The 27,380-nt window shown below is 51.0% G+C and overlaps 1 protein-coding gene across 1 annotated transcript in view; it reads right to left on the bottom strand.

The window, feature by feature from the left end:
• Positions 1 to 21,412, bottom strand: part of GNG2 (G protein subunit gamma 2) — a 28,735-nt gene extending 7,323 nt beyond the window's left edge. Inside the window, exon 1 of the mRNA XM_021538449.3 lies at positions 21,177 to 21,412. The gene's annotated coding sequence lies outside the window, so the exon portion shown is untranslated. The remainder of the gene's footprint in view (positions 1 to 21,176) is intronic.
• Positions 21,413 to 27,380: the final 5,968 nt, after the last annotated feature.

Raw genomic sequence — 27,380 nt, 5'->3', positions numbered from 1 at the left:
CAGGACCTGCTCCAGTGGCAGGGAATCACTTCAGGGACTTCCATGTTTAGGATCCATGGGAGCAGGGAGGACAGCTGAGAACATCTGTATGGCTGTCACAGCCCTGATCCTTGAAATAATTCCGTGTATCCAACCCTGCTGCCACCCCTCCTCCAAGGAAACCCTGCCTCGCTCTTACTACAGCCAGCCCTAAGGACACAAAAATGGGGAAAACAGCCCCAAAAATACGGTGAGGGAAGGGTGGGACCCTCCTGAGAGGAACACAGGCCTGCTGGGACAATGCTGGTGACTTTGGAGCAACCCAGAGGAGCCTCCCAGGAGCCACCACACCCCAGGCCATGCTCAGCCACTCTGCAGGTGCTTCAAGTGGAAAGGAGAAACATTTTGGGGCCTTCAGGTGATGGGTTTAGAGCATTTCCACCCCTGGGGACACCAGGGAGTTTCCTCCACTACAAATAACAAAAAGAAAAGCAGCAGGTGACACTTCAAAGTGAGCTGGTGAATGTCCCACCCCAGCAAACAGCCCTGGTGGAGCTGCTCCAGCACAAAAGCAGCTCTGAAATCCCAGAGAGAGGAGACCCCACTGTGCCCCCTGGAAGGTGTGGAAGCAGCAGGAGAAACCTCCGAATTTTTTGTTCGGATTGGTTTTATCATAGAGAGATTGGGATGGGATGGGATGGGATGGGATGGGATGGGATGGGATGGGATGGGATGGGATGGGATGGGATGGGATGGGACCTTAAATCCCATCTCAGCCCATCCCTGCCATGCCTAGGGACATCTTCCACTGTCCCAGGTTGCTCCAAGCCCTGTCCAGCCTGGCCTTGAACACTTCCAGGAATCCAGGGGCAGCTTCTCTGGAATTCTCTTCCAGTGCCTCAGCCCCTCACAGATGCTTATCCAAGGCTGCTGGACAAGGGGATGCATTTTAGGTACAGGGAACAAGAGTCCTCACTCCTCTGAGCCATGACCAACCCAAAGAATCTCTTTAAAACTCACAGAAGTTTAATAAGTTCAAAATCCCTGAGTTAAAATTTTTTGGGGTTTTGCCAGACTTAATCAACTGTAAATACATCAGCTCACGGTGAGGTTTGCAGTGGTTGTGTTAGTCCCAGACAGATAAATGCTGTGATGGAAGATGGGAAAGGCTTCCATGAGAGTTGGAAACCATGGAGGTGAATTATCTGCAGTTCATCCACTCATTGTGTCATTGATGACCTAAAGAAATTCCTCCCTGGGAGGGTGGCAGGCCCTGGCATCCCATTCCACCCCTGCCATGGCAGGGACATTTCCACCATCCCAGGCTGCTCCAACCTGCCCTTGGGCACCTCCAGGGATCCAGGGGCAGCCACAGCTGCTCTGGCAATTCCAGCCCAGCCAGGAATTCCCAATTCCCAATCTCCCACCCATCCCTGCCCTCTGGCACTGGGAGCCATTCCATGGCTCCTGTCCCTCCACCCCTTGTCCCCAGTCCCTCTCCAGCTTTTTGAACCCTTTGGAACAAACCCAACCTGTGGGTTTGTAATAAATAACCCACTGCACAGCAGACAAATATCAAAACAAGCTGGCAAGATCCCGAGCTGTAATTACAGCACAGAGCCCAAAAGAGACACTATCCACGTCCTGGCCGTGTAAAACATCATTAGCATGAAAATAATGAGGAAGGGCTCATTAACCTGGGGGCTCCAAGGCAGGAATCCCATTATCCAGGCACACAGGTGCCATTAAGTGAGGGAAATAAGGCACTGCCTGAATTCCCTTGGGAGTGCCATGAAACTGCTTTCATTGCAGGCAAAGCAGCAGGTGTGAGAGCAGCCCCGTGATGATGGGAAGGCCAGGAAATTGAAAAGATAAAAAATAAAACAAAAATAAAAAATAAAAATTAAAATAAAAATAAAAAATTACAATTAAAAATAAAAATAAATTAAAAATAAAAATAAAATAAAAATTAAATATAAAATTTTAAAAGGAAATTTAAAAATACAAAAATATAAATTAAAAATATTTTTATAAAAATGAAAGTATATATAAAAATAAAAATATTTTAAATTTATTATATTATATATTTATTATGTAATATAATTTTATTATATTTATTATGATATTGTATTTATTTATATTCTATATTTATATAATTTATATTAAAATAAATATATTTTATAGATTTATGGTTAATATATAAAATAGCATAGTATAAAATAGAAGAATATAAAATATAATCTATTTAATATAAAAATATAATAAAAATATAAATAATAATTTAAAATCCGAAAGGATTTTTCTGCCTAAGGCCAGGAGCTGAGCTCTGATGGAGGGGACCTGGAGATTAATTGGAATAATGCTGGCACAGCTCCTGAGTGACCTGTACCCAAGTGCTGCCATCACCCCACCACCCTGGGAATTCCCAGATTCCCCAAATGGGGTCAGCCATTCCCTCTGAATGGCATTTTCTTCCTGTCATCAGCAGCACCCAGCCAGAACAGGCACCAAAAATTGGGATTTAGGTGGGCAAACAGCGAGGCACATTCCTGATCCCTGGTGCAGCTGTGCCAGCTCTTGGACTGCTCACTCCAGCTTTCCCAAAAAATTCCCAAACAATTCCCAAATATTGGAGAATTCAGGGCTGCCCAAATATCAGGGAATAAGGATGCCCAAATAGTGAGGGAAAAGAAAGGAAAAACAGAGGGAAATATGGATTCCCAGATATTTGGGAAATGCAAATGCCCAAATACTTGGGAACAAGGATGTCCAAATTTTGAGAAGTAAGAGTGTTCAAATACTGAAGGATAAGGATGCCCAAATACCAGGGAATAAGGATGTCCAAATACTGGGACATAAGAATGCCCAAATACTGGAGAGCAAGGTTGACCAAACACCAGGGAATAAGGATGTCCAAATTCCAGGGAATAAGGATGTCCAAATACCAGGGAATAAGGATGCTCAGATAATGGAAAATAAAGATACCCAAGTATTGAGGAATAAGGATGTCCAATTTTGAGGAATAAGGATGTCCAAATCCTGAAAATAAAGATGCCCAAATCCTGAGGAATAAGGATGCCTAAATATCAGGAAATAAGGATGCCTAAACACCAGGGAATAAGGATTACTAAATACTCAAAAATAAAATGCCCAGATACTGAGGAATTGGGATGTCCAAATACTGGGGAACATGGGCACCCAAATCCTGGGGAATTCAGGATACCCAAAGACTGAGGAATAAAAATGCTCATATAAAGGAAAAAGTTATTCCCAGATACTTGGGAAATAAGAATGCCCAAATACTGAGGAATAAGGATGTCCAGATTTTGGGGAATGACGATGCCCAAATATCAGAGAATAAGGATGTCAAATCCTGAGGGATCTTCACCAAAATCTTCACCTCTTCTCAGTGATGTGGAGCAACAAATGTAGCTGTGGAGCAGCTTGATGGGCTGAGGTTAAGGTTAAAAATGCTCTGAGCTAAAAGCCACCACTGCTCTGGGCAGAGCACACCCTCCTCCATCCCAGGCAGTCCCACCCACCTGGATTCCTGGAAGCATTCCCACACCAAATGGAACATCCAACCCAAAAGAGCCACTGCAAAAAGAGCATTTCTTGCTGCTGAGCCCTCCTGCTAAGCTGCCATCCCATTCCTCCCTCCCAGCCCGGGCTCCTGTGGGGCTCTGGCACCCCAGAGCTGCCAGCTCTGCTTGTAGGAGTCATTAAGCTTCGTTTGGCAGTTCCTCATCAGCAGCAGCTGCTGCCTGCTTTGCACAGAGCTGAGAGGCTGTGGAGCAGAGAGGATCCTGGAATTTGGGTGCTTTCTGCTGGATCCATCACCAGCTCCAGCTCCAAACCCACGGAATCGCAGCTTAAGCACCTCCAGAAGTTTTTTTTCTCTTCTTTTAGTTGGGTTTTAGCTCAAGGTCCGCATGGGTGGAGATTGGAATTCTCCTGAATGTTTAAAAAAATGGCATTTTCCCATCTCTGGAAGTGTCCAAGGCCAGGTTGGATGGAGCTTGGAGAAATCTGAGATAGTGGAAGGTGTCCCTGCTATGGCAGGGGATGGACAAAGATGAGCTTTAAGATCCCTTCCAACCCAAACCATTCCAGAATTTATGATGCAATGATCTTTGAGGGCTTTTCCAACCTGGATAATTCTATGATTCAATTTTCCAGACTTTTTTCACCTCCCAGCGAGGTTTTTTTCTCTCCTTTCCATAAAACCCATCTCTCTCCTCTGAACCAAAAGGAAAAGCAGGAATGAAAGAGAAAGTGCTGACATTGGCCAGGCTGAAACCTCTCCCTTCCTCCCCAACAAAGACCAAAAGCAACCCCACCCACCCTGAAAACAGCTCCTTTTTGGGGTGAAAGCAGCAGCCTCCCTGCTCCTTCCTTGCAAAAAAAGTCATATTTTCCATCCCTGATGCACCAGCATTTTCCACTCAGTTATAGCAAAGCGGGTGAACCCCACTGGGACAGCCAGAATTTTGGGGAGAGCAGGGATCAGGGTTGTTCCCACCAGGCAGGCATCACCCAGGGTGGGGGTTAGTCCAAAAAATGGGGATTTTTGGAAAGAAAGGGGGTTTTTTTAACAGAAAGGGGGTTTTTTTTTGGACAGAAAAAGGGTTTTTGGTCCAAAAATGGTTCCAGGCTGGGTTTTATAATGGAGAAACTTGTCCCAAATCTCATTCCTGCTGGGATTTCTCCCTGTCCATGTGCTTCCCAAGAGCTGAGCCCAGCCCATCTTGCTGCATCCCCACTGAGACAAACAAGATCTCCCAAAAATTGCCTTTTCCTCCCCAAAACCAGCCAGGATTGGAATAACTGGGAATAGGGTCACCGTCCGGCTGGAGCGTGGGAATCCCTGCTGAGGGGCTGGCTGGCTTTGCCAGGCATCTTGTGGCTTTTGCTAAAAGCCATGGCTAAAAATAAGTGGCTCAGCTGAAAATAAAATCGCTAAATATACCCAGAAAACTATAAAAATACAACAGGCAAAATAGAAAATAGCAGAGCCACGTTTTCCAGAGGGTGGGAGATGGGCTAATCCCACTGATCCCAACAGGAGTTGCAGATCTGTCTGGGAAAGGAGCCTTAACACTCCCAAATTCCCCATGTTTCACTCTTTCCTGAAGGAAATAAATTGGTCTGAGTTTGATTTGTTCCACGGGGCAAAGAAAACCTTAATCCTGAGTGGTGGTTCCAGCCACAGCTCCCAGCCCCTCTCCACAAGGATTTTATTCCCTTTCCCAGCCATTTTTTATCCTGGATGTCCAATCCGGTGTTTAAATCCCCGGGAAGCAGCTTGCAGGTCAGAGATGTGCTGGCAGATAAATAAATAAATGAATTAAAAGACAAGGGAGTGGAGAAACGAGCCTGTTTCCATGGAAACAGCTTCCTTATCCTGGCAGCATCCGATCCCTCCTGCCAAACCCAAACGGGAGGGCTGGGATGGGCTCCTGGTTCAGCCTCAATTATTGATCCCAGAATGGTTTGGGATGGAAAGGACCTTAAAGCTCATCCTGTCCCACCCCATGTCATTCACAGGGACACCTTCCACCATCCCAGGCTGCTCCAAGCCCTGTCCAGCCTGGTCTTGGGCACTTCCAGGGATCCAGGGGCAGCCACAGCTTCTCTGGGCACCTTCCCATTAAAAAATTCTTCCTTATATCTGAGCATGAATCCACCCTTTTAGATGAAAACCCTTTTTGCTGTCACTCCAGGCCCTGTAAAAATCTCTCCTTGTTTAGAAGGTTCCTTCAGGCCCTGCAAGGGGCTCTGAGGTTTTCCTGGAGCTTTCCCTTCTCCAGGTGAGCACCCCCAGCCCAGCCTTGAGCCTTTCCAAGGATGGGAATTATCAAGGCAAGGCAAAAGTGTGTTTTTCCTCTTCCCTAATTTTGATTTAAAGGAAGAGCTGAGCGCTGGGATTGGCTCTGTCAGAGATGGGATGTGCCCTTCACTCACCTGGAAAGCCCAGCTGGAGTCAGGAGGCTCCAGCCCCACATTCCTGGTGTGTCCCCTTTCCCTGGAGCAGTCCCTGCCCCGTGGCCCTCAGCTGGTTTTTGGTTTTCTCTCAGGCCCCTAACAGCTCAAATTGAAGCAAACAGGAACCAACCTCCACTTCCTTTTTTTGTTTTTTAGGGGTTTTGTGGTTGTTTTTTTTTTTAAAACAGATTGTTCAGGTGAAGGATCAGCAGCCTGGGACATCTCCTTTGGTCCCTCCTGCCACTGTTCCTACAAGATTTTGGCTCTCTCCATCCCACAGGGAGGGAGCACAGACCTGCTCCAAGGTTGGAAAAAGGGTCCAGAACCATGGGAATGCCACCAGGGAATGCACTGGTGGTTGAGCAAACCCCCAGGCTGCTGGAGGGTTGTTATTTGGGGGAAAATCCTGGGAAAAAGTGTTGGTGCACAAGGGATAATCCCAGTGGTGGGAGCAGATCAGGCTCTGGGTGTTCCCTCACCTTGGCCAAATACCTGGGGAATAAGGATGCCCAAATTCTGAGGAATAAGATGGAATAACATGTCCAAATACCAAGGAATATAAATGCCCACATAGAGGGAAAATAAGGAATTCCCAGATGCCTGGGGAATAATGATGCCCAAATACTGAGGAACAAGGATGCCCATAAAGATGGAATTAAAAAATTCCTGCATACCCAGGGAATAAAAATGCCCAAATATTGAGGACTAAGGTTGTCCAAATACTGGGGAATTCAGGGCTGCTAAAATCCTCAGGAATAAGGATGCCCAAATACTGAGGAATTAGGATGTCCAAATACTGGGGAACATGGACAACCAAATCCTGAGGAATTCAGGGATACCCAAAGACTGAGGAATAAAAATGCCCATATAAAGGAAAAAAAAAAAATTCTACCTGGGGAACAAGGATGTCCAAATACTGAGGAATAAGGAAGTCCAAATACTGGGAAATAAGAATGCCCAAATACTGGAGAGCAAGGTTGACCAAATACCAGGGAATAAGGATGTCCAAATACCAGGGAATAAGGATGCTCAGATTAATGGAAAATAAAGATACCCAAGTATTGAGGAATAAGGATGTCCAATTTTGGGGAATAAGGATGTCCAAATCCTGAAAATAAAGATGCCCAAATCCTGAGGAATAAGGATGCCTAAATACCAGGGAATTAGATGCCCAAATAATGGAAAATAAAGATTCCCAAACACTGAGGAATAAGGATATTCAAATTTCAGCGAATAAGGATTCCAAATCCTGAAGAATAAAGATTTCCAAATCCTGGGGAATAAGGCTGTCCAAATCCTGAGGAATAAGAATGCCTAAATACCAGGGAATTAGGATTTTCCAATTATATTGGAAAATAAAGATTCCCAAGTATTGTGGAATAAGGATGTCCAAATTTCAGGGAACAAGGATGTCCAAATCCTAAAGAATAAAGATGCCCAAATCCTGAGGAATAAGGATGCCTGGATACCAGGGAATTAGATGCCCAAATACTAGAAAATAAAGATTCCCAAATACTGAGGAATAAGGATGTTCAAATTTCAGGGAATTAGGATTTTCCAATTATATTAGAAAATAAAGATTCCCAAGTATTGAGGAATAAGGATGTCTAAATTTTGGGGAATAAGCATGTCCAAATCCTGGGGAATAAGGCTGTCAAAATCCTGAGGAATAAGGATCCTTAAATACCAGGGAATAAGGATGCCCAAATACTAAAGATTCAAAAATACTGAGGAATAAGGATGTCCAAATTTCAGGGAATAAAGATTCCAAATCCTGAAGAATAAAGATTTCCAAATCCTGGGGAATAAGGACGCCTGGATACCAGGGAATTAGGATGCCCAAATACTAGAAAACAAATATTCCCAAATACTGAGGAATAAGCATGTCCAAATCCTGGGGAATAAGGCTGTCCAAATCTTGAGGAATCAGGATGCTTAAATACCAGGGAATTAGATGCCCAAATATTGGAAAATAAAGATTCCCAAATACTGTCCAAATTTTGAAAATGCCTTAAGGTTTAATGGGGTTTTCTGGGGGGTTGGGTTGGGTTTTTAAGGTTCAATGAAATGTTAAACAACACCCAGAGGTCACCAAGAGACAGAGGCTGCTGCAGCACAGGGGGTGGAGGACAGGAGAACACACAGCTTGAGAAATTCCCCAAAATCCAGGGATGGATTAGAGTATCTCCAGCACACAGAGCACAGAATTCCAGACTGGTCTGGGTTGGAAGAAAACTTAAAGCTCATCCCATTCCAATCCCCTTCCACTATTCCCGGGCTGCTCATCCAGCCTGGCATGGAATGGCAGGGATTGGGAATCCACAGCTTCTCTGGGCGAGCTGTGCCAGGGCCTCACCACCTTCCCAGGGAGGAATTTCTGCCTTATCTGCTCCTCCAGCTCTGAACTCCTGACCCTTAATTAAGGGAAGCAGCCAAGAGCTATTATTTCATGTTAATTAACACATCCAGTCATGGGTTTTGGTTTTTTAACATCCTGCTCTCAAGGATTGGCCAGGGTCGAGATAAGGATCTCGATGGGAAGATGGGAAATGAGGATTGAAAGGGAAGGGGAGATGAAGGGAGAGCTGCAAATGGAGTTGTTTCTCCCGGCATCACATTGCCAAGAGGATTTGGGTGTTTGGCTGTGTCAACACCACATTTCCAAGAGGATTTGGAAAGGGACAAACTCACCCTGGAACAGGGGAGGCTTTAGCAGGTTCCTGAGGGGCAAAAAAAAAAAAAAGGAAAATGAGAGGGGGAAAGGCTATAAAAGGAGGAAGGGGGAAAAAAGAAATAAAAAAAGGAGGGAAAAGGGAGGAAAAAAGGCAAAAAAGGGGGAAGGAAAAAAAATCCCCTATGTATTCTGTATTTCCATAATCCATAACTTTGAAAAGGAATTTACTGTAGCATGCTTTCCTGCAAACCACCCCAAATTCAAGGCTGTGGAATGGTTCAACTCCACAGCCTCGGGGATTTTCTCCAACCTAAATGATTCCGTGATTTCCCAATCCCTGCTCATTGGCACGGGGACACAGCCAGCCCAGAGGAACTGGGACAAGACATTGCCCTGATTTGGTTAAAAAAATCCTATTTTAGGGGCACCCTCCATGTGACCACATGAAATGGGAAGGAAAATGTAGATTTTGCCATGGCTTGTGCCAAGCTGCTGGGCCCCACCTTTCTGCAAATCAGCTTTCAGCTCAAATAAACCCCAAATCCCTGCTTTTTTTTTTTTTTTTTTTTGGCTAGAGCCTCACTATTTTTCCCCCAAAAAAACCTGCAGCAGGCAAAGCCTTGGGCTGCAGAAATCCTCGTGATGAGAAATCATCCTCCAATGATTTCACCCCAATCAAACCTTTATTAGAATTTTATTTTAAGTAACACTCACAGGGAGCCCGATGACCCTTTCCAGCCTCTGGGAATCACCCAACAAGTTACAGCAGCAGGGAAACAACCCCGTTAAGCAACCCCATTAATTTGAGCTCCTCCCCCCAAGGAATTACCTGAGACTGCTTTAATTAGGTATCCACCATGCAAAAGAATTAATTAATTGGTGATAAGCACCTGAACCACATTACTCATAAGGCTCTATTTCAAGCTTCAAATACAGCAAACGGGTCACAGCCCAGCTGAGAGTGTAGCCAGAATTCCCAGGGCTGCTGCCTGGTATTTCTCTTCCCATCCTTGTCACAGAAGGAACAAGGTTGGGAATTTTTTTACCTTTTTATATTTTTATTTTTTTTACTATTAATTTTCCTTCCATCCATGGAAGTGTTCAAAGCCAGGTTGGATGGATTTGGAGCAATTTGGATAGTGGGAATTATCCTTGCCCATGACAGATGTGGGACTGGATGATTTCAAGGTCTGCTCCAACCCAAAGCATTCAGGGATTCCATTTCTTTTCCAGGTTTTTTTACAGCATCCAGAGCTGCTCCAATGGTGGCCGCAGCACATGGAATTGGGGGTTCTGTAATCGTTTTGGGGGGTTTGGTGGGGTTTAGGTGGGGGTTGTGGGGTAAAACTCTGCTGTCTTGGGGTTGTGAGGGTTTCACATCCCTGAAGTGAGGAAAGCACCCGCTGAGGGCCACATCCCGATGTGCAGCTGGGGGATCCACATGGAACAGGGGAGGGTTTAGCAGGGTTCTGAGTGGGAAAAGAAGAGGAAAAAGATGGGAAAAAAAGAGGAAAAAGACAGGAAAAAAAGGGTATAAAAGGAGGGGAAATAGAGAAATAAAAAGAAGAAAAAAAGAGGGGAAAAAAAAGCAAAAAAGGAGGGGGAAAAAAGGGGAAAGAAAATCCCCTGTGCATTCTGTATTTCCACAATCCGTAACTTTGAAAATTAATTTACTGTGGCTTGTTCTGGTTCTGATGTTCCACAGCCTGGCAGAGCTGAGGCTGTGAGATGGGAGCCTCCAAGCTGAGGAGGATGAGGGCAGGGATGCAGGAAGGGATGAAGAAAGAGGCAGAGACAGGGACACAGGGGTCCAGAGAGGGATGCAGGAGCTGATGCAGGCAGGGATGGGAGCAGGGCTGGTGTTTTAGGTTGGAAATGTGGGTGTGTGTTCTGTCCCCATCTGTCAGAGTTGGGGCAATTCTGTTCTGTTCTTTGGGCAGTTTCTTTATCTCTTCTATAACCAATCCTCCCTCCAGGAGATCTCTGCTGTTCATGGCCATTAATTATTAATTATCTTCTGTTCATGGCCACTGAGTGTCCCTGCATGGCTCAGAAAATTCCATCATCCATGGGGAGATGCTCTGCCCAGGGGAGGAGCCAAACATTCCTACCTGGATCCAATCTGACCTGGGAACAGCACAGCAGCCTTTGCCCCCTGCATTCCCAGAGGAGCAGCTTCCTTCCCCCTGCATTCCCAGAGGAGCAGCTTCCTTCCCCTGCATTCCCAGAGGAGCAGCTTCCTTCCCCCTGCATTCCCAGAGGAGCAGCTTTCTTCCCCCTGCATTCCCAGAGGAGCAGCTTCCTTCCCCCTGCATTCCCAGAGGAGCAGCTTCCTTCCCCCTGCATTCCCAGAGGAGCAGCTTCCTTCCCACTGCATTCCCAGAGGAGCCCAGGCCCATCTCCCCCAGCCCTGGAGCTCCAAGGAAAACTCCCCCCTTGTGCAGATCCTGCTCCAGCAGAAGCACAGCTGGCACTGCAGGAGGGCTGAGCCCCCCTGGGATGGGGCTGAGCCACTCCCTGACCCTCAGGGGACAGGGCTGCTCTCACTCTGGCACTGCTTTGTTTTCTGGTTTTTTTGTACTATTGCATTTGTATTTTTAATTTCCCTAATAAATGCTATTCCTATTCCCATATCTTTGCCTGAGCGCCCCTCAATTTCAAAATTACAACAGAGGGAGGGGGTTTACATTTTCCATTTCAGGCTCCTGCCTTCCTCAGCACACACCTGGCTTCTCAAACCCTGCCCACGGCAGGGATGCACACAGGAATGCACACAGGGATGCGTGTGGGGATCTGGGCAGGGCTGCAGGCAGGGCTGGAGCCCTGGCAGAGCTCAAACCGGGTTATTTGGGCGGGTTGGCAGAATTAGGCTGTGGGTGCTGCTGCTCTGACCCACATTATCCCAATTAATTTGAACTCCCTGCCCCGCTGCTGCCTCTCCCTCCCCTGTGCCCTGCTGCACTCCAGGCTAAAGTAGGCCCTGCTCATGGAGGCAGGGATTGCACCTGGAATGAGGAGAGGAGGGCACGGCCAGCGTGGCAGAACTGGGGCAGGGAGCCTGAGGCAGCAGCAGCAGAATTTCTTTTCCAGGTTTCTCACAGCTGGTGCCTTCAGAGTTGCTCCAATGGTGGCCGCAGCACATGGAATTGGGGGTTCTGTGATAATTTTGGGGGGTTTGGTGGGGTTTAGGTGGGGGTTGTGGGGTAGAACTCTGCTGTCTTGGGGTTGTGAGGGTTTCACATCCCTGAAGTGAGGAAAGCACCTGCTGAGGGCCACATCCCAATGTGCAGGTGGGGGATCCACATGGAACAGGGGAGGGTTTAGCAGGGTTCTGAGGGGGAAAGGGGGGGGAAAAAAGAGGGAGGAAAAGGGGGAAAAGAGGAAAAAAAGAGGAAGAAAAAAGAGGAAAAAAAGAGGAAGAAAAAAGAGGAAAAAAGAGGAAAAAGGGGAAAGAGAAAAAAAGATAAAAAAGAGGAGGGGGAAAGGGGGGGAAGGGGGGAAAAGGACAGGAAAGAGGAAGAAAAAAAGAGGGAAAAAGAAGAGGGGAAAAAAGAGGGAAAAAGAACAGGGGAAAAAAAGAGGAAAAAAGAGGAAGAAAAGAGGAAAAAAAGGTACAAAAGGTACAAAAGCAGGGGGAAATAGATAAATAAAAAGAGGGAAAAAGAGAGGGGGGGAAAAAAGTGAAAAAGGAGGAAAAAAAAGGGGGGGGGGGGGGGGGGCATGTGCTCAGCAGCTTCCCTTTGCTCCAGGCCTGACCCACCTACATTTTCCCTGACCACGCTGCTCCTGCAAAACTGCAAAATTGGCTTTTCCCTGCCCAGCTGCTCCCTCAGAGCCTTTCCCAGCCCATTCCCTGGCCTGTCCTCACCCACCCTCATCTCTCACCACCCTCCACACACAGCACCTCACCTTCACCTTCCCTACAGAACCCCTTGAGCAGCCTGTGTTCCTCCCAAAAATCCTGGCAGAGCATCCCTGCCAGGCTTCCTGCTGAGCCCAGGGCGCTGCTTTGCCCCGTGGGGATGGCACAGCCCTGGCACAGCCTGGGCAGCGTTTTCACACTTAAATGGCAAAAAAAAGAATAAAGGAGGAAAAATGCCAAGCCCCAGGAAGTCTGCAAAGGCTGGATGGAACAGCACAGGACAGCCGGATTCCCTCCCATCCCACCCCTCAGGTGTTTCATTTTTCCCCATGGGTCAGAACTCAAAATGTCCCTCAGACATTTTAGGAGGTTCCAGGCCCTGGTCAGGAGAATTTGAGACCCTGGCAGGCAGCTGGAAACAGCTGTGATTTTGGGTTTGAGCCATGGGATGAGTGTGCCCCCCCTAAACCTGGATTTTGGCACTGCTGGATCAGCCTGGAGGCACCACCCTGGACTCCGGGGTGTCCGTGCCTTCCATGGGGATGGGACAAACCCAAGGGGCACTGCTAACGTTGCATTTCCAAACCAGCCTCTTCCAGCAGAGGAACACGACTGCTCTGTCCTCACCCGCTCCAGGCAGCCGTGGAGCAGCTCCTGGGGTGGCCCTGAGCAAGGCCAGCCTTGGCCTTGGGACAGGGGATGGAGCTGTGAGCTTGCACTGGTTGAAGAAGTTACATTTGTTCACGAAAATGTCTGTCAAATTTTAAATATCACAGCAGCAGCCTCCGAGCTGAGGGGAAGTGTCTGTACCCCCAGTCTGAGGGGAGGAGGTGAATGTGGGGCTCCAGCTGTGCCAGAGTGTCGGAACTCAAGATGTCCCTCAGACATTTTTGGAGGTTCCAGGCCCTGGTCAGAAGCATTTGAGACCCTGGCAGGCAGCTGCAAACAGCTGTGATTTTGGGTTTGAGCCATGGGATGAGTTACCAACTTTGGAGGTGGAACAAGAAGTCACAAAAGTTTAGATATTAGAGTAGAGGTAGTTACAAAGTAGAGGGGAGAATTTTTTAGTATTGTACAGGGGGGTTTTTAGCACCTGTACAGGGGGTTTTTACTTTGTACATGGGGGTCAGAGGTTTTAAAATGGAGGAATTTTGGCTGGTCCTGTTCCTCCTCTTTCTTCTTCCTCACCTCCATGTTCTTGGTGATGTTGGCACTCACAGATTGGTTTAGAGTAGAAAATTACCATTTAATATAGGTAATAGGCATTGGGGAAAAACTGTGAACATGTAAGATGTAATGTACCATATAAAAGAGAGCAGCAGCCCTGGGCGGGGAGAAGACAAAGACAAAGAAGAACAAGAAGAAGATGACGAAGAAAAAGACGACAAAGAAGAAGAAGAAGAAGAAGAAGAAGAGGAAGAAGAAGAAGAAGAAGATGATGAAGAAGAAGAGGAAGAAGAAGAGGAAGAAGAAAAGGAGTCAGAGAGGATGTCAGGCTGTGTGTGTGCCTCTGCCTGAGCTCTGAGCAAACCACAGCAGCCCCAGAAGAAAATCTTTTCAATAACTTGCAATAAACTGCCTTGAGACCAGACAACAAGAGGCTGCAGAGTTTTTCTTTGGAAGCTCGGGTTGGAGGAGAGACTTTTCCACCACACAGAGCCCCTGACCCAGGCCGGGGTTCCCACACCCGTGCCTACCCCCAGAGGTTTCATCCTTCTGCAATCACCACACTGCTCCACGAGCTGCCTCCCTCAGGGTTAAACACCTTTCCCTGCCTACCTGCTGCTGGGCAAATTCTGTTTCGGTGGGCTCCTGTCTTTTTCCTGAGCTCTGAAGTCACTGGAAGCAGCTGCTCTTTGTTCCAGGCAGGATGCAGGAGCAGCGTGGATTCCAAACCAGCCTTTTACACCATTTAATAGAAACACGTACACAGGGCTTAGATTTTAGGCTTAAAAAATAATAATCAGCACCTCGCCCTTATTTGCTGCTTATACCTCTCCTAAAGCCTGGCTCACTGCATTAAAATAAGCATTTTATCCCCTTTCTTCCCCGTTTTTTATTCATGGGGTGGAGGGAGGAAGGAAGAGGGAGAGTTTCCCCCAGCACTGGCATTAAGCGGGGAGTGAGGGAAGCACCAGAGGCAGATGCAAACCCCTGAGCAAGGATGTGAGGCTGAGCAATTCTATTAAATCAGCTGCTAAATAATGCAAGGGATTTTGATGGAGCCAGCCCTGCCAGCACCACACGAACACCACCACGTCTCCAGGATTTTAAACATCCAAGGGATGCAGCAAGAACTGAACCCAAAGCCTTTCCCAACCCCTAAAGCTGTCCCATGGTGACACAGGAGCTCTGTCCCCACCGGGTTCTTGTCCCTTCCCAAGGTTCTACACAAATCCATGGAATCCACCATGGAAGATTGGTCCATGTTCAGCTTTTCCCAAGGTGGGGAACCTCTGCTTGAGCCCTTTGAAGTGGGATCAGAGCTGCTCCAGCAGCAGCCACAGGCCTGGAGATGAATTAGAAGAGGTTCAGGCAGGTTGTGATGGTCCCAGCTGAGGACCCCAAACTGCTGCAGAACCAGAGAGGGGGACAGGAAGTCCCTCAGAAGGAACGTGGAGAAGACCCAGCCATGTTCCTGCAGGGCACCCTGGGGACACCTGGACCCACAGGGACTCACACCACAGCCATGGGACAGCTCTGACCTGCCCTGGGTGATGGGTGAGAGCAGAGATTCCTTCCCAATCTCCCACCCATCCCTGCCCTCTGGCAGTGGGAGCCATTCCCTGGGTCCTGTCCCTCCATCCCTTGTCCCCAGTCCCTCTCCAGCTCTCCTGGAGCCCCTCCAGGCCCTGCAAGGGGCTCTGAGCTCTCCCTGGAGCTGAATATTCCCAGTTTTCCCAGCCCGGCTCCAGCCCTTGGAGCAGCTCCATGGCTCCTCTGGGCACTAAGAATTTCTCCTGCCCTCAGGAGGCTCAGACCAAACCTGTTACTCCCAAGGTTTCTGTGCAGAGCCCCTTTGGCTGCAGACAAAACAACGTCACAGGCAGAGCCCTCGGCACTGTCCCGGTATCTCCTGGTGACAACGGGGTTGTGAAGACATTTTTCTGGCACCCCTGACTCCCAACACCTTCTTTATCCTCCTTCCCTCCCTTCCCTGCTTCAAAACAAAACCAAAGAGGAATGAAATCCGTGCTGAGCATCTCACGTCAGCTGACAGCTCGGTGCTTTTGCACCCAAAACCACCCCAAAGCACAGCTCCTCCAACCCCACAGCTCCTGCATAAGAACTTACAGCTCAGGGGATGATTCCATGACAAGTGGAACCTGAAGAATCCTCCCAGCATCCCTTCAGCACTGCCCCTAAGGGATCAGAGCCCGGGCTGTGCCTGTTGGACCCCTGGCAGCGCTCCCTGTGCCATCCCAGGGGGATGCTGCACCAGGTCCAACACTCCTCAGCTCCAATCCAGCTCCTGGGACACAGCCCAGATGGGAAGAAGAGAGCAAACAGCTCCTCCCCATCCCTGCAGGCTCTGGGATGCACAGGGACACTCTGCCCGTCCCCAGGGAGCCACCACCAGGGTGGCTCTCCCTGCCTCAGCACCACCTCTGCTCCTTGGAAAAGGAACCAGGAAAAGCAAATCGTTAAAAGGGAATTGGTAAAAAATTCAGAGGAATTTCAGGCACTGGCACGCTGTGCCCAGGGTGGAGTGCCCACCCCTGGAGGGATTGAGAATGTGGATGGTGGCACTTGGGGACACGGGTGGGAATGGCTGCGCTGGGAAGATTTTAGAGGCTTTTTCCAACCTAAACAATTCCACCATTCTAAGCCTGAAGCGACACGACAGCAGCCGGACGTTAATGACCTTAATGAGCGTAATTAGCACATGAACCCGCCCCCGCGGTGCCACCCTTCTCCCGGAGGTGCCAACCTTGGGAACACCGGGGCTCTTCCCCCGCAGGAGGTGCAGGAGCAGAGGGAGGATGCTCAGCACGGATTGACTCCAGGAATGTGCTGGAATTCACCGGTGGTGGCACAGGGCACCGATGTCCCCACCAGGGCACCGATGTCCCCACCAGGGCACCGATGTCCCCGCGGTCCCCACCGCAGCTGCTGGCTCTGCCTGCAGGGATGGAGGCACAGGAGAAGCAGGAGCAGCCAAGCTTTGGGGCTGGGATTTGTCCCCCCTGGCCGGAGGAGGGATGCTGAGCAGCCCCGTGACACCGGGAACACCGAGGAGCTGGAATACCCTGTGCTCTGCCAAGGGTTTTTCCCTTTTTGGGGCATTTCATGTGACCCGGGAAGGAGCACGAATCCCTGATGAGCTCCAAGGCACACAGATCCCTCTTGCAGTGCCCATCCAGGACCTTTCCAGGCAGGAAAGCTGTTCCTAGGGAGCATCAGGGGATGGGCAGAGGCAGCTTTCCTTCCCAAAGAGGAGGATAAACCACTTAAAGTGAGCCAGCAGCTCAGCTAAAGGAGCTTTATCTCCTCTGGCAGCACAGCAGCACCCCTGGAATAACCAACCTGCAGCTCAGGAATCTGCATGAGGACAGCAGAGAACTCCAGAGCTTCCCTTGGATAAACTAATTAACCCGGGCTCTAACGAGGGTGATGATGACAGACCAGAGGGGAAGGAAAGTGCTGAGTGAAAAGGCAGGGAAGGACGAGATAAGGTGAAAATTAATTGTGTTTGGGAGGATAAGCAGGTCCTGGTGCAGCTGCTTCCCAGGAATTATCCAGGGTGCCCCAGCTGCAAGGTGCTGCTTTTTCAAGGCTTGGCCCAATGTCATTTCAGCAGGGATTTTTATTCCCACCGGTCCTGGTGCTTGGAGTCCATCATTCCCACATGAAGTGCAGGAGATGAGTGATTTTAGAGTCCAGCCTCAGCTGCATCCCAGCCCATCCCAAATGGTCTCTTAGATCCTTTCCAAGCCAAGCCAGCTGTGATCCTGTCATTCCCTGATCTGTGATTCCCTGATCCTGGCATTCCCTGATCTGTGATCCCTTAATTCTGTCATTTCCTGATCTGTGATCCCTTGATTCTGTCATTCCCCGATCTGTGATTCTTTGATCCTTTGATTCCCTGAGCCCCTAATCCTATAATTCCTTGATCCTGTGATTTCCTGATCCCCTGATTCCCTGATCCTGTGATTCTTTGATCCTGTGATTCCCTGATCCCCATATCCTATAATTCCTTGATCCTGTGATTTCCTGATCCCCCGATTCCCTGATCCTGTGATTCTTTGATCCTGTGATTCCCTGATCCTGTGATTCCCTGATCCCCTTATCCAGTGATTCCCTGCTCCTGTCATTCCCTGCTCCTGCCTCCAGCTGCCTCCCTGCCCACCCTGCACCTCCATTCCTTGGCACATCCCTAATCAAAGGCATCATTAATTAACCACTGGCCTGATCCAACATCCACCCCACAGCAGCACCATCCCAGCCCCTCTGGATGGGGTTTGGAGCAAGCCTGGCTTCTCCATGGAGCCAAATCCATCCCGCTGGACCCTGTCCTTCCACAGCCCCTGTCCCTGCAGCCACCCCGAGCCACCCCGAGCCCCCCTGGCCATTCCCTCCGGGGATTTTGGGTGGACAAGGCCCCTCCTGTGCTCTAAAAGGAGTGGATTTGGGGCTTTGCACCATACATGAGGCACCCAGAAGGAAAAACGCACGAGGGAGGCTGGGCTGGAGGTGAGCAGGGAATAAAAGAAGAAAAAAATCCTTTGCTCAGTGGAGCAGGACGCAGCCACCTCCTTTTCCATGGAATGGGGTCTCATTCCCACTGCCTTTGCTCTCAGCCCTCCTCCCCACAAAGATGCTGAGCCCAGAGAGGGAGAACAGCAAGAGAAGAGCCTGAAAAGAACGAAAACCTGAAAATCCAACCGAATCCTTCAGCTCGATCCTCCCTCTTCCATGCTGGCTGTGAACACACACGGACACATCCCACTTTTCCCATCCCACTTTTCCCATCCCGTTTTTCCCATCCCGCTCCGGGCACAGGAGGGACAACCTCGGAGAAGTCCCAGTGCCTAAAATGCCATTTTCTCAGGGTGAACCCCTAAATCCCCGCCCTAAACGGGGCGATCCAGCGGGAGGGAGCAGCCCCGCTGGCAGCGCCCGTGGCCCGGGCGTGGCTGCCCGGAGCATCCCGGTGGGATGGAGCGGGATGGAGCGGGATGGAGCGGGACGGCAGCCCCCGGGCAGCGCTTTTTGGGGACACGGGGGGGGGGGTCCGTGGGGCTCCAGCATTGTCTCTCCAGCCCGAATTACTATGGAAACAGCCAGCGCCGGCGCCTGGCTGTCCTCCTCCGGTGACTCACCGGGATTCAGGAGCCCCTGGAATTCCAGCGGGAGCAACCAGGTGGGATGGCACTGCCCACCCCGGGAAAATTGCATTTTTATTGCATTTTCCATTTGGCATGACGCGGCAAAGCAGCAGGCGGGAATGGGGATTAATAACAGTAATAATAATAATAATAATAATAATAATGGAGATTCTTCACCATCTCACAGCCATCAATCCATGGGAATCCCTCTAGGATTTCCTGCTCCTCGCTCTTGAGAACGCCCATGCCATGAAGCAGCCTCAGTTATCACCTCCCCCGGATCCCAAACGTGCCCCACCAAGCCACCAGCAGCTCAAGGAGAAAACCCCACGAGATCCTTCACGCTGCTGCATCATCCCCTGGGAGCAAAGCTGGCAGCTCCCAGGGGATCTGGGAGAGAGGATGGGCACGTGCAGGCACCGTGTGAGGAGCACAGGTCCTCCCCAGCTGGGAATATCCCATTTTTGGGGACGAGCTGCCTCCAGTCACTATCCAGGTGATGCTGAGACTGCCAGACTCCAGGTGAGCAGCCAGCACCCCATTCCATCAAGCAGCATCCCCTCCTGCTCTTTCAAGGCTGGAAATGCCTAAAAACCCCCCAAAACTGGTGCCAAGGAGCAGCTGGGGTGATGCCCACCCTTGTAGGGTCAAGGCAGAAGCTGGGCTGGGATGGGGCTGAGCCACATCCCTGAATCCCACAGCACGGGGGAGAGAAAAGCCCCGTTGGAACGCCGGGAGCACCTCCAAACCCCCTCCCAGAGAAAGGCTTGGCCCCAGGGCTTTCCTGGCAATAATTAATTGAGTCATATTTCAATCCAGGCAGCGGCCATATGGTAGGAAAGAGGATTAAAATCGCACGCTCCGCTTGCATTCGGGGAAATGCAGTTATAAGGAAAAATCCTCAGTGCCTGGCTGCAGGCTGCTGCCACCCATCCACACGGCCCCAGCCCCTTTTCCAGGAGCGAGGAGCACGGCATCGCTGCCGAGATGGATCCTCGGGAGGATCGGGGGGAAATGGGGAAAGAAAAAGAACCCCAGAGGCAGCAGCAGGAAGAGCAGAGGCAGATCGCTGCTGCTGCTTTGGGCACCGTGCTCTAAGTTCATTAGCAGCTCATGAGTAATTGATTAATGAGGGGGGTATCGCCGTGCGCCAGGATTGTCCTTAAATACAAATCGTTTTCCACCGAGGAGGAGAGAATCGGTGGAATCACCGCCATGGATTGGGAGGGTCCTTAAAGCCCATCCCATTCCACTCCCTCCATGCACACCTTCCCCTGCTGCTGCTCCCAGCCCTGGCCAACCTGGCCTGGAACCATTCCAGGGATTTGGGGCAGCCACAGCTTCCCTGGGCACCCTGTGCCAGGGCCTGCCCACCCTCACAGCCGGGAATTTCCTTCTCGTTTCTATTCCAAATCTTCCCTGGGTCAGGTTTTTTTTGGTTTTTTTTTGTTTTTTTTTTTTTTCTTTGCTGGATTCCTCCCTCCCATTGGGCAAGCGAAGCCTGGACCAGTTTTCCTCAAGCTCATCTCGCCGGCGATTTTCCCGGGAATGCTTCACCCAAAGCACCGCTGGGAAAAACACGGATTTGGATCGAAAGGAGAGGGACAGAGCTGTAGGGATGGCAGGATGCACCTGCATGGGCATCACCCCCAAATCCCTCCGAGCCAGCCTGGGGCTGATCCCAGCTGATTTGCAGGGATTTGGGGTTGGGAAAGTCTCCCCGTTCATTCCTTCCTTCCTTCCCGTGATTAAAAAAAAAAAAAAAAACAACAAAAAACCAAAAAAAATCAGGAAAGAAAGAACACTACGCCTCATTCATCCCCGGAGAAAGCTTTGCCTGCGCTGGCAAATCAGCTGATTAAGGAGGATCAAACCCTTTAAACCCAACCTTTGTTGCGAGGCTGAATTCCCTGCACCCTTCCCGGCGGGGTGGCACCCCCATCGCCCCCGGGAGCGCGGGGTCCCCGTGGCATTGCGGGGATGATTGCGGGATTTTGGGGGGGATTTGCTGCCGCTTTAGGAGCCGCTCGGTCCCCACGGGGGGTCAGTGACAGGGGGTGACAGAGGGTGACAGGGGTGGGGACCGCCCTGCCCAGCCCCACCTGCGCCAGGGCGGGCGGGGTGGCCAATGCCAGCGCTCCCAGTGTTCCCAGTTCTCCCAGTGCTCCCAGTACCTCCAGCCCTCCCAGTGTTCCCAGTGCTCCCAGTGCTCCCAGTGCTCCCAGTACCCCCAGTCCTCCAACCCTCCCAGTGCTCCCAGTGCTCCCAGTACCTCCAGCCCTCCCAGTGTTCCCAGTGTTCCCAGTGCTCCCAGTACTCCCAGTGCCCCCAGTGCCCCCAGCCCTACCTGGCAGCGCTGCCCCGGTCCCCGCGGGGCGGGCGGCGGCGGGACGGACAGACGGACGGAGGGATGGAGGGACGGACGGAGGGATGGAGGGACGGACGGAGGGATGCTGGGATGGAGGGAAGGATGGAGGAGGGAGGGCCGGAGGGATGCGGCCGCAGCAGCAGCAGGAGGAGGAGGAGGAGGATGGTGGTGGTCAGCAGCAGCCCCGAGCGGCGAGTCCCCACCCAGCTTTGTCTGCGCTCATCCCGCTGCCTACAGGAAGCGGCTCAGCCCCGACTTCCTCCTCCTCCTCCTCCTCCTCCTCTTCTCCTCCTCCTGCTGCTGCTGCTCTGCTCTCCTCTGCGCTCTCCCGGCGTTTGCGGATCGCTTTTGCCCAGACCCCGCTGCCTCTGCCCATCTCCTGTCCCCGTCCCTGCCCCGCTCCCTTCCATGGCCCCTTGTCCCCCCCATCTGCACCCACAGTTCCCACACCCACCCCCTCGCACCCCACATCTCCCCCCGAACCCGCCCTGCACCCATCACACCCCTAAACCGCGCCCTGACCCATCCCTGCACCCATCACACCCCCAAACCCATCCCTGCCCTCCCTCACCCCCTGCACTGCTCCAAACCCCCCCTGCCTGCATCCTTCCATGTCCCTGGAGCCCCCCCAAAATCCTGGATCCCTCCCAACCCTTCCCTCACCCACAGCCCCCATCCCCCCGGCACACCCAAACCCCTCCCTGTCCCTCAAACCCTTCCCAAAACAAAGTTCCCATTTAGGGATCACTCCGTATTTTAATTTTTTTTTTTCAGTCAATATCAGCCCAGTTTGGGGGATTTGGGGTGGAAGATTTCGGAAACATGAGGGATGGGGTTTTTATAAGGTGGCTTTTCCCTTTCCTCCATCTGCCCCAGCCCAGCCCTCATGGAAATCCTTCCCTGGCAGGGTGTGAGGCCCTGGCACGGGTGTCCAGAGCAGCTGGGGCTGCCCCAAATCCCTGGAATTGTTCCAGGCCAGGATGGACATTGGGGCTTGGAGCAGCCTGGGATGGTGGAAGTGTCCCTGCCATGGTAGGGGGTGGGATGGGATTGGATTTAAGGTCCCTTCCAACCCAAACCATTCTGGAATTCCATGGTTTTGTGAAAGGAAGTTGCTGTGTCCCTCAGGCAGGGCTGGGGCAGGGAGTACAGCAGAGCTGGGGAGGAGCACAACCCCCAAAACATCTTTAAAACAGCCCCAAAAAGCCCCCCCAAAAAAGCCCTAAGCAGCTCAAAAAAGCCCCAGCCAGCCCCAAACAGACCAAACCAGCCCAAAAAAAAAGCCCCAAAATAGCCTTGAACCAGCTTCAAACAGCCCCAAAACAGCCTCAAACCAGCCCCAACCATCCCATACCAGCCCCAAATATCCTCAAACCAGCCCCGAACATCCCAAACCAGCCCCAAAACATCCCCAAACCATCTCCAACCATCCCAAACCAGCTCTAAGCAGCCCAAACCAACCTCAAACATCCCAAACCAGCCCCAACCAGCCCAAAACATCCTAAGCCAGCCCCAAACCAGTCTCAGACATCCTCAAACCAGCCCCAAACATCCTCAAAACAGCCCAAAACAGCCCAAAACTGCCAAAACCAGCCCAAAATAGCCCAAACCAGCCCAAACCATCCCAAACCAGCCCCAAGCAGCCGTGCCAGCAGCAGCAGCAGCGCTGTGGGACGCAGCTGGTTTTGGGAGCATCCCAAAGGGGCGGCAGCGGGAGCCCTCCGGGGCCACCCTGGGGCCACGGGTGTTGGGAAGGATGGATAAATAGAATTATCCATAAATAACACAGCCAGGATGAGAACAGTCCTCCCTGCTAGCCGGACAATGCCCCTGCCTACGGATGGGTCCAGGGGTTGAGTGGACTGTTCCATCTCACCCCCAAAATGTACAGTTCACCCACACCTGTGACCCTCCCCTAAAACATCAAGTGCTGTGACCCCATTGGCCCAAGCCTTGTTCCAGCCCACCTTGAAGCCCCCCGAAAAGGGGTCTTCAAGCTTCTAGACCCAGCACGTGGTGAGGCTTGAGGGGATGGGGAGGGGAGAGACAAGAGGATCCTCTGGGAGAGGGTGGAGGTCCTGTGAGGGGTGAGGTAAATGAAGGGGCCAGGAGACTTTGTGCTCCTCTCTTGATAAGGCCTTTATTGAAAGGACGGCCTATGGGCTGGGGGCTTGGGGTTCAGGACCACGACCACCACCACGACCACGACGACAAACACCACAATGACAAACGACGACAAACCAAACGACAACAAACAAAGACAAACTATGACAAATGACCAAATGAAGACAAACGATGACAAATGACGACAAACGACGACAAACGACGACAAGCGACGACAAACGACGACAAACGACGACAAACGACGACAAACGACGACAAACGACGACAAACGACGACGCTGCTCCCAGGTGAGTCCCAGAGGAGGGGTGGACGAGCCTGTCAGTCACGGCAGGATCAGAGTCTTCACCCTTGTAGGATACATCAAAAAACTCCTGTAGCGCGTTGGTCCGGGGGGTTTATCTCACTCTGGCTCCTTGAGCTTACAGCGAGGGGCTTCAGAAATTCTGAGGGTCCTCTCCAGCTCCTTGAAACTGCCCCGGCATGTAGGAGTAGATAATTTTGCTGTCTCTGCTCTTGGCTCATTGTCTGGGTCCATTCTGGTTTATGTCAAAGTCCAGTAATTAATATTCAGCAGACGCTTGGCCCTCTGGGAAACAGGAAGTCTTCCCTGGGAGCAACTTCTGAACTACCCAACGCAGTGTAAGGGACAGAAAGGGCTTCAAACTACTAGTAACAGCAGAATAAACAGCTAGGATTTCTTCCACAAAGGATTTTAACAAAGGTGCCAATGGCAGGAAGGGGTAGAGACACTCAGGGAGTTAACTGGGGGTGTAAACTGGGTGTAGGGGCAAATACATAGGGGTGGAACTAACAAATACATGAACAAGGGAACTTCCAAACTGTGAGGAGGTAAGCAGACAAAAGGTTAGACATCCAATTTATTCATAGCAAGGGGGAAGATCCAAGAGAGCGTCCGACCCCTCAGAGCCCCTTATCAGGGGCTTCAAGGTGGGCTGGAACAAGGCTGGGGCCAATGGGGTCACAGCACTTGATGTTTTAGGGGAGGGTCACAGGTGTGGGGTGAACTGTACATTTTGGGGTGAGATGGAACAGTTCACTCGACCCCTGGACCCATCCGTAGGCAGGGGCGTTGTCTGGCTAGCAGGGAGGACTGTTCTCATCCTGGCTGTGTTATTTATGGATAATTCTATTTATCCATCCTTCCCAACACACGGGGGACTCTGTGCCACCCTCCCCGGGCCGGGCTCCACCGATCCTCCCCGGGCTGCCACCACCAGGGCTTCCCCTGCCTTTGTTTCCACAGCAACCCCCGGTGACCGATTTCCTTAGGGCCCAATTTCCTTCGGTGCCCAATTTCCTTCAGTGACTGATTTCCTTCAGTGATTGATTTCCTTTGGTGACTGATTTCCTTCAGTGACTGATTTCCTTCGGTGCCTGATTTCTTTCAGTGCCCAATTTCCTTCAGTGACTGATTTCCTTCAGTGACTGATTTCCTTTGGTGCCCAATTTCCTTCGGTGACTGATTTCCTTCGGTGACTGATTTCCTTCAGTGATTGATTTCCTTCAGTGACCGATTTCCTTCAGTGCCCGATTTCCTTCGGTGCCTGATTTCCTTTGGTGCCCAATTTCCTTCAATGACCAATTTCCTTCGGTGCCTGATTTCCTTCAGTGACTGATTTCCTTCGGTGACTGATTTCCTTCGGTGACTGATTTCCTTCAGTGCCCAATTTCCTTCAGTGCCCAATTTGCTTCAGTGCCCAATTTCCCTTGGTGACCGATTTCCTTTGGTGCCCAGTTTCCTTCGGTGCCCAATTTCCTTTGGTGCCCAATTTCCTTCAATGACCAATTTCCTTCAGTGCCCAATTTCCTTCAGTGACTGATTTCCTTCAGTGCCCAATTTCCTTCAGTGACTGATTTCCTTCAGTGCCCAATTTCCTTCAGTGCCCAATTTCCTTCAGTGCCCAATTTCCTTCAGTGCCCAGTTTCCTTTGGTGCCCATTTTCCTTCAGTGCCCAATTTCCTTCGGTGCCCAATTTCCTCCTCTGCCCTTCACGGGGAGCTCAGCCCCGCCACATCAGCCCAGCATCCCCAAAAATGCCACCCAGAGGTGTCCCCGCAGCCCTGGCACCCCCTTGGAGCCCCCCAGCATCCCTCCACAGTGACCCCCACATGGCTGCTTTCATCAAAAGGCTCCAGGGATAATTTCAGGGTGCCAGAAATCCCCTAAAAAAGCCACAGGCACACGGGGGATTTTTTTTTTTTTTTTAATTATCACCAGATGCTGATGGGCACATCCAGCCGTGCTTGTTTTGGGAGGGTTGATTTAAAAAAAAATAAATTTAAAAAAAATTTTAAAAAGGATGCAGTGTCAAGCACCTACTTGGGCACAGCCATCCTTGCTGAACAGCAGGAGAAAGCGGGGGGGGGGGGGGGGGGAATTTAATTAGTAAATTAAGGATACCACTGCAACATTTCCTTTTTTTGCTCCATCGAACTGGCATTTGCCCGTGCTCGCCCTATAAATCCCAAACCTCTGACTTCTCTGGCCAACCCGGAATAGCGATGGGAGCTGCAAAATTTGGAAGTGGAGAAGAGATGGCCTCAGGGCAGGTTTTTTGTCAGCGTTGAAAGGCATGGAAAGGCAGCAGAGAGCAGCAGGGAGCATCCCAGGGAAAAGCCAGCGTGGCCGGGATGGGAACTCGAGGACCTTTCCCTCCCCTGGGGACATCCCCCGTGCTGAGATGAAGCAGGAATGGGATGTTTTGGGCTGGTTTGAGGATATTTGGGGCTGGTTTGAGGATGTTTGAGGCTGGTTTGGGGCTGGTTTGGGATGGTTTGAAGCTGTTTTGGGGCTGTTTGGAGCTGGTTTAAGTCTATTTTGGGGCTTTTTTTTTGGGCTGGTTTGGTCTGTTTTGGACTTTTTTTGGGTTTTTTGGGGCTGTTTTAAGGGATTTATTAAATTCATTCCCATTTAGCCTTTTTTAAGCACAGCCCACGGGGAGGGGAGAGCTCCCTCCCCTCTTTACCCCCGTCTGGCCGGTGCCACAAACCCTTCCCCATCTGGCTGGAGGAAAATTGAAAATTCCAGGGTTTTGTAGGGCAGGATGAAAGCTGGAGGCTATACTTAGCAGCAGACAATGCAGTCCCCCTCCCAGAAGTGGCTCATTCCCTCGTGCTCCTCCCTCCTGCCCCCAAAATGTCGGATTTTAGCAGAAATCAGCAATTAGGGCCCCGGACCTGCGGATGGTCAGCCGGGGCCGAGGGATATTTTTAGAGGACAAAGGGAATTTGCTGGGAACCTACAATTATTTCTGTGCAAAAGGCACTGGATGCTCGGGCAGTGTGGATGCTGAAGGTGCCAGGGGAAGGGGGCAGTGGGGGCACTCCAGGGGGGCACAGCCCCACGTCTCCATCCCAGGGTTTGGAGGAGGGACGGATGGCAAAGGCAGGCAGGACCCAAAATGGGACATGGCTGCGCCCAGGGCCTCAGGGCAGTGCTGTGTGCTGGGAGAAACCACTCTGGAGGATTTCCAGATGCTGCTTCCCCGTGGAAAACAGGCTCTTCATCATCATCATCATCTTCATGGAATCCCAGAATGGTTTGGCTTGGAAGGGACTTTAAAGTCCATCCCATTCCTGCCATGGGCAGGGGCACCTTCCACCATCCCAGGTTGTTCCAGCCTGGCCTTGGGCACTTCCAGGGATCCAGGGGCAGCCACAGCTGCTCTGGGCACCTGTGCCAGGGCCTGCCCACCTTGAGAACCAGGAATTCCTTCCCAAAATCCCATCCATCCCTGCCCTCTGGCACTGGGAAGCCATTCCCTCTTGCCCTGGCACTCCACAGCCTCTCCCAGAGGATGAATCCACGGAGGATCAAGAGATGCTCCAGGAACTGGAAGTGGGGACCTGGAAAGGTTGTGGGTGTTGGTACCTTCCACAGCTGTCCTTTGGCTGGAGGAAGGAGGTGCCAGGATCAGCAGAGCTGGTCCAAAATCACATGGAAAAGAAATGGCCAATTATGTCCTGAGTTTAATTAGCACCGCTGGGAGATGGGAGGGTGGTGCTGGCTGCTGTGGGGGACAAAGGCAGCACAAACAT

Source organism: Lonchura striata, chromosome 6 (genome assembly GCF_046129695.1).
Source record: "Lonchura striata isolate bLonStr1 chromosome 6, bLonStr1.mat, whole genome shotgun sequence".
Taxonomy (NCBI): domain Eukaryota; kingdom Metazoa; phylum Chordata; class Aves; order Passeriformes; family Estrildidae; genus Lonchura; species Lonchura striata.
The sequence above is the reverse complement of the archived record's forward strand: the minus strand, read 5'-3'. Positions and strand labels throughout refer to the sequence as shown.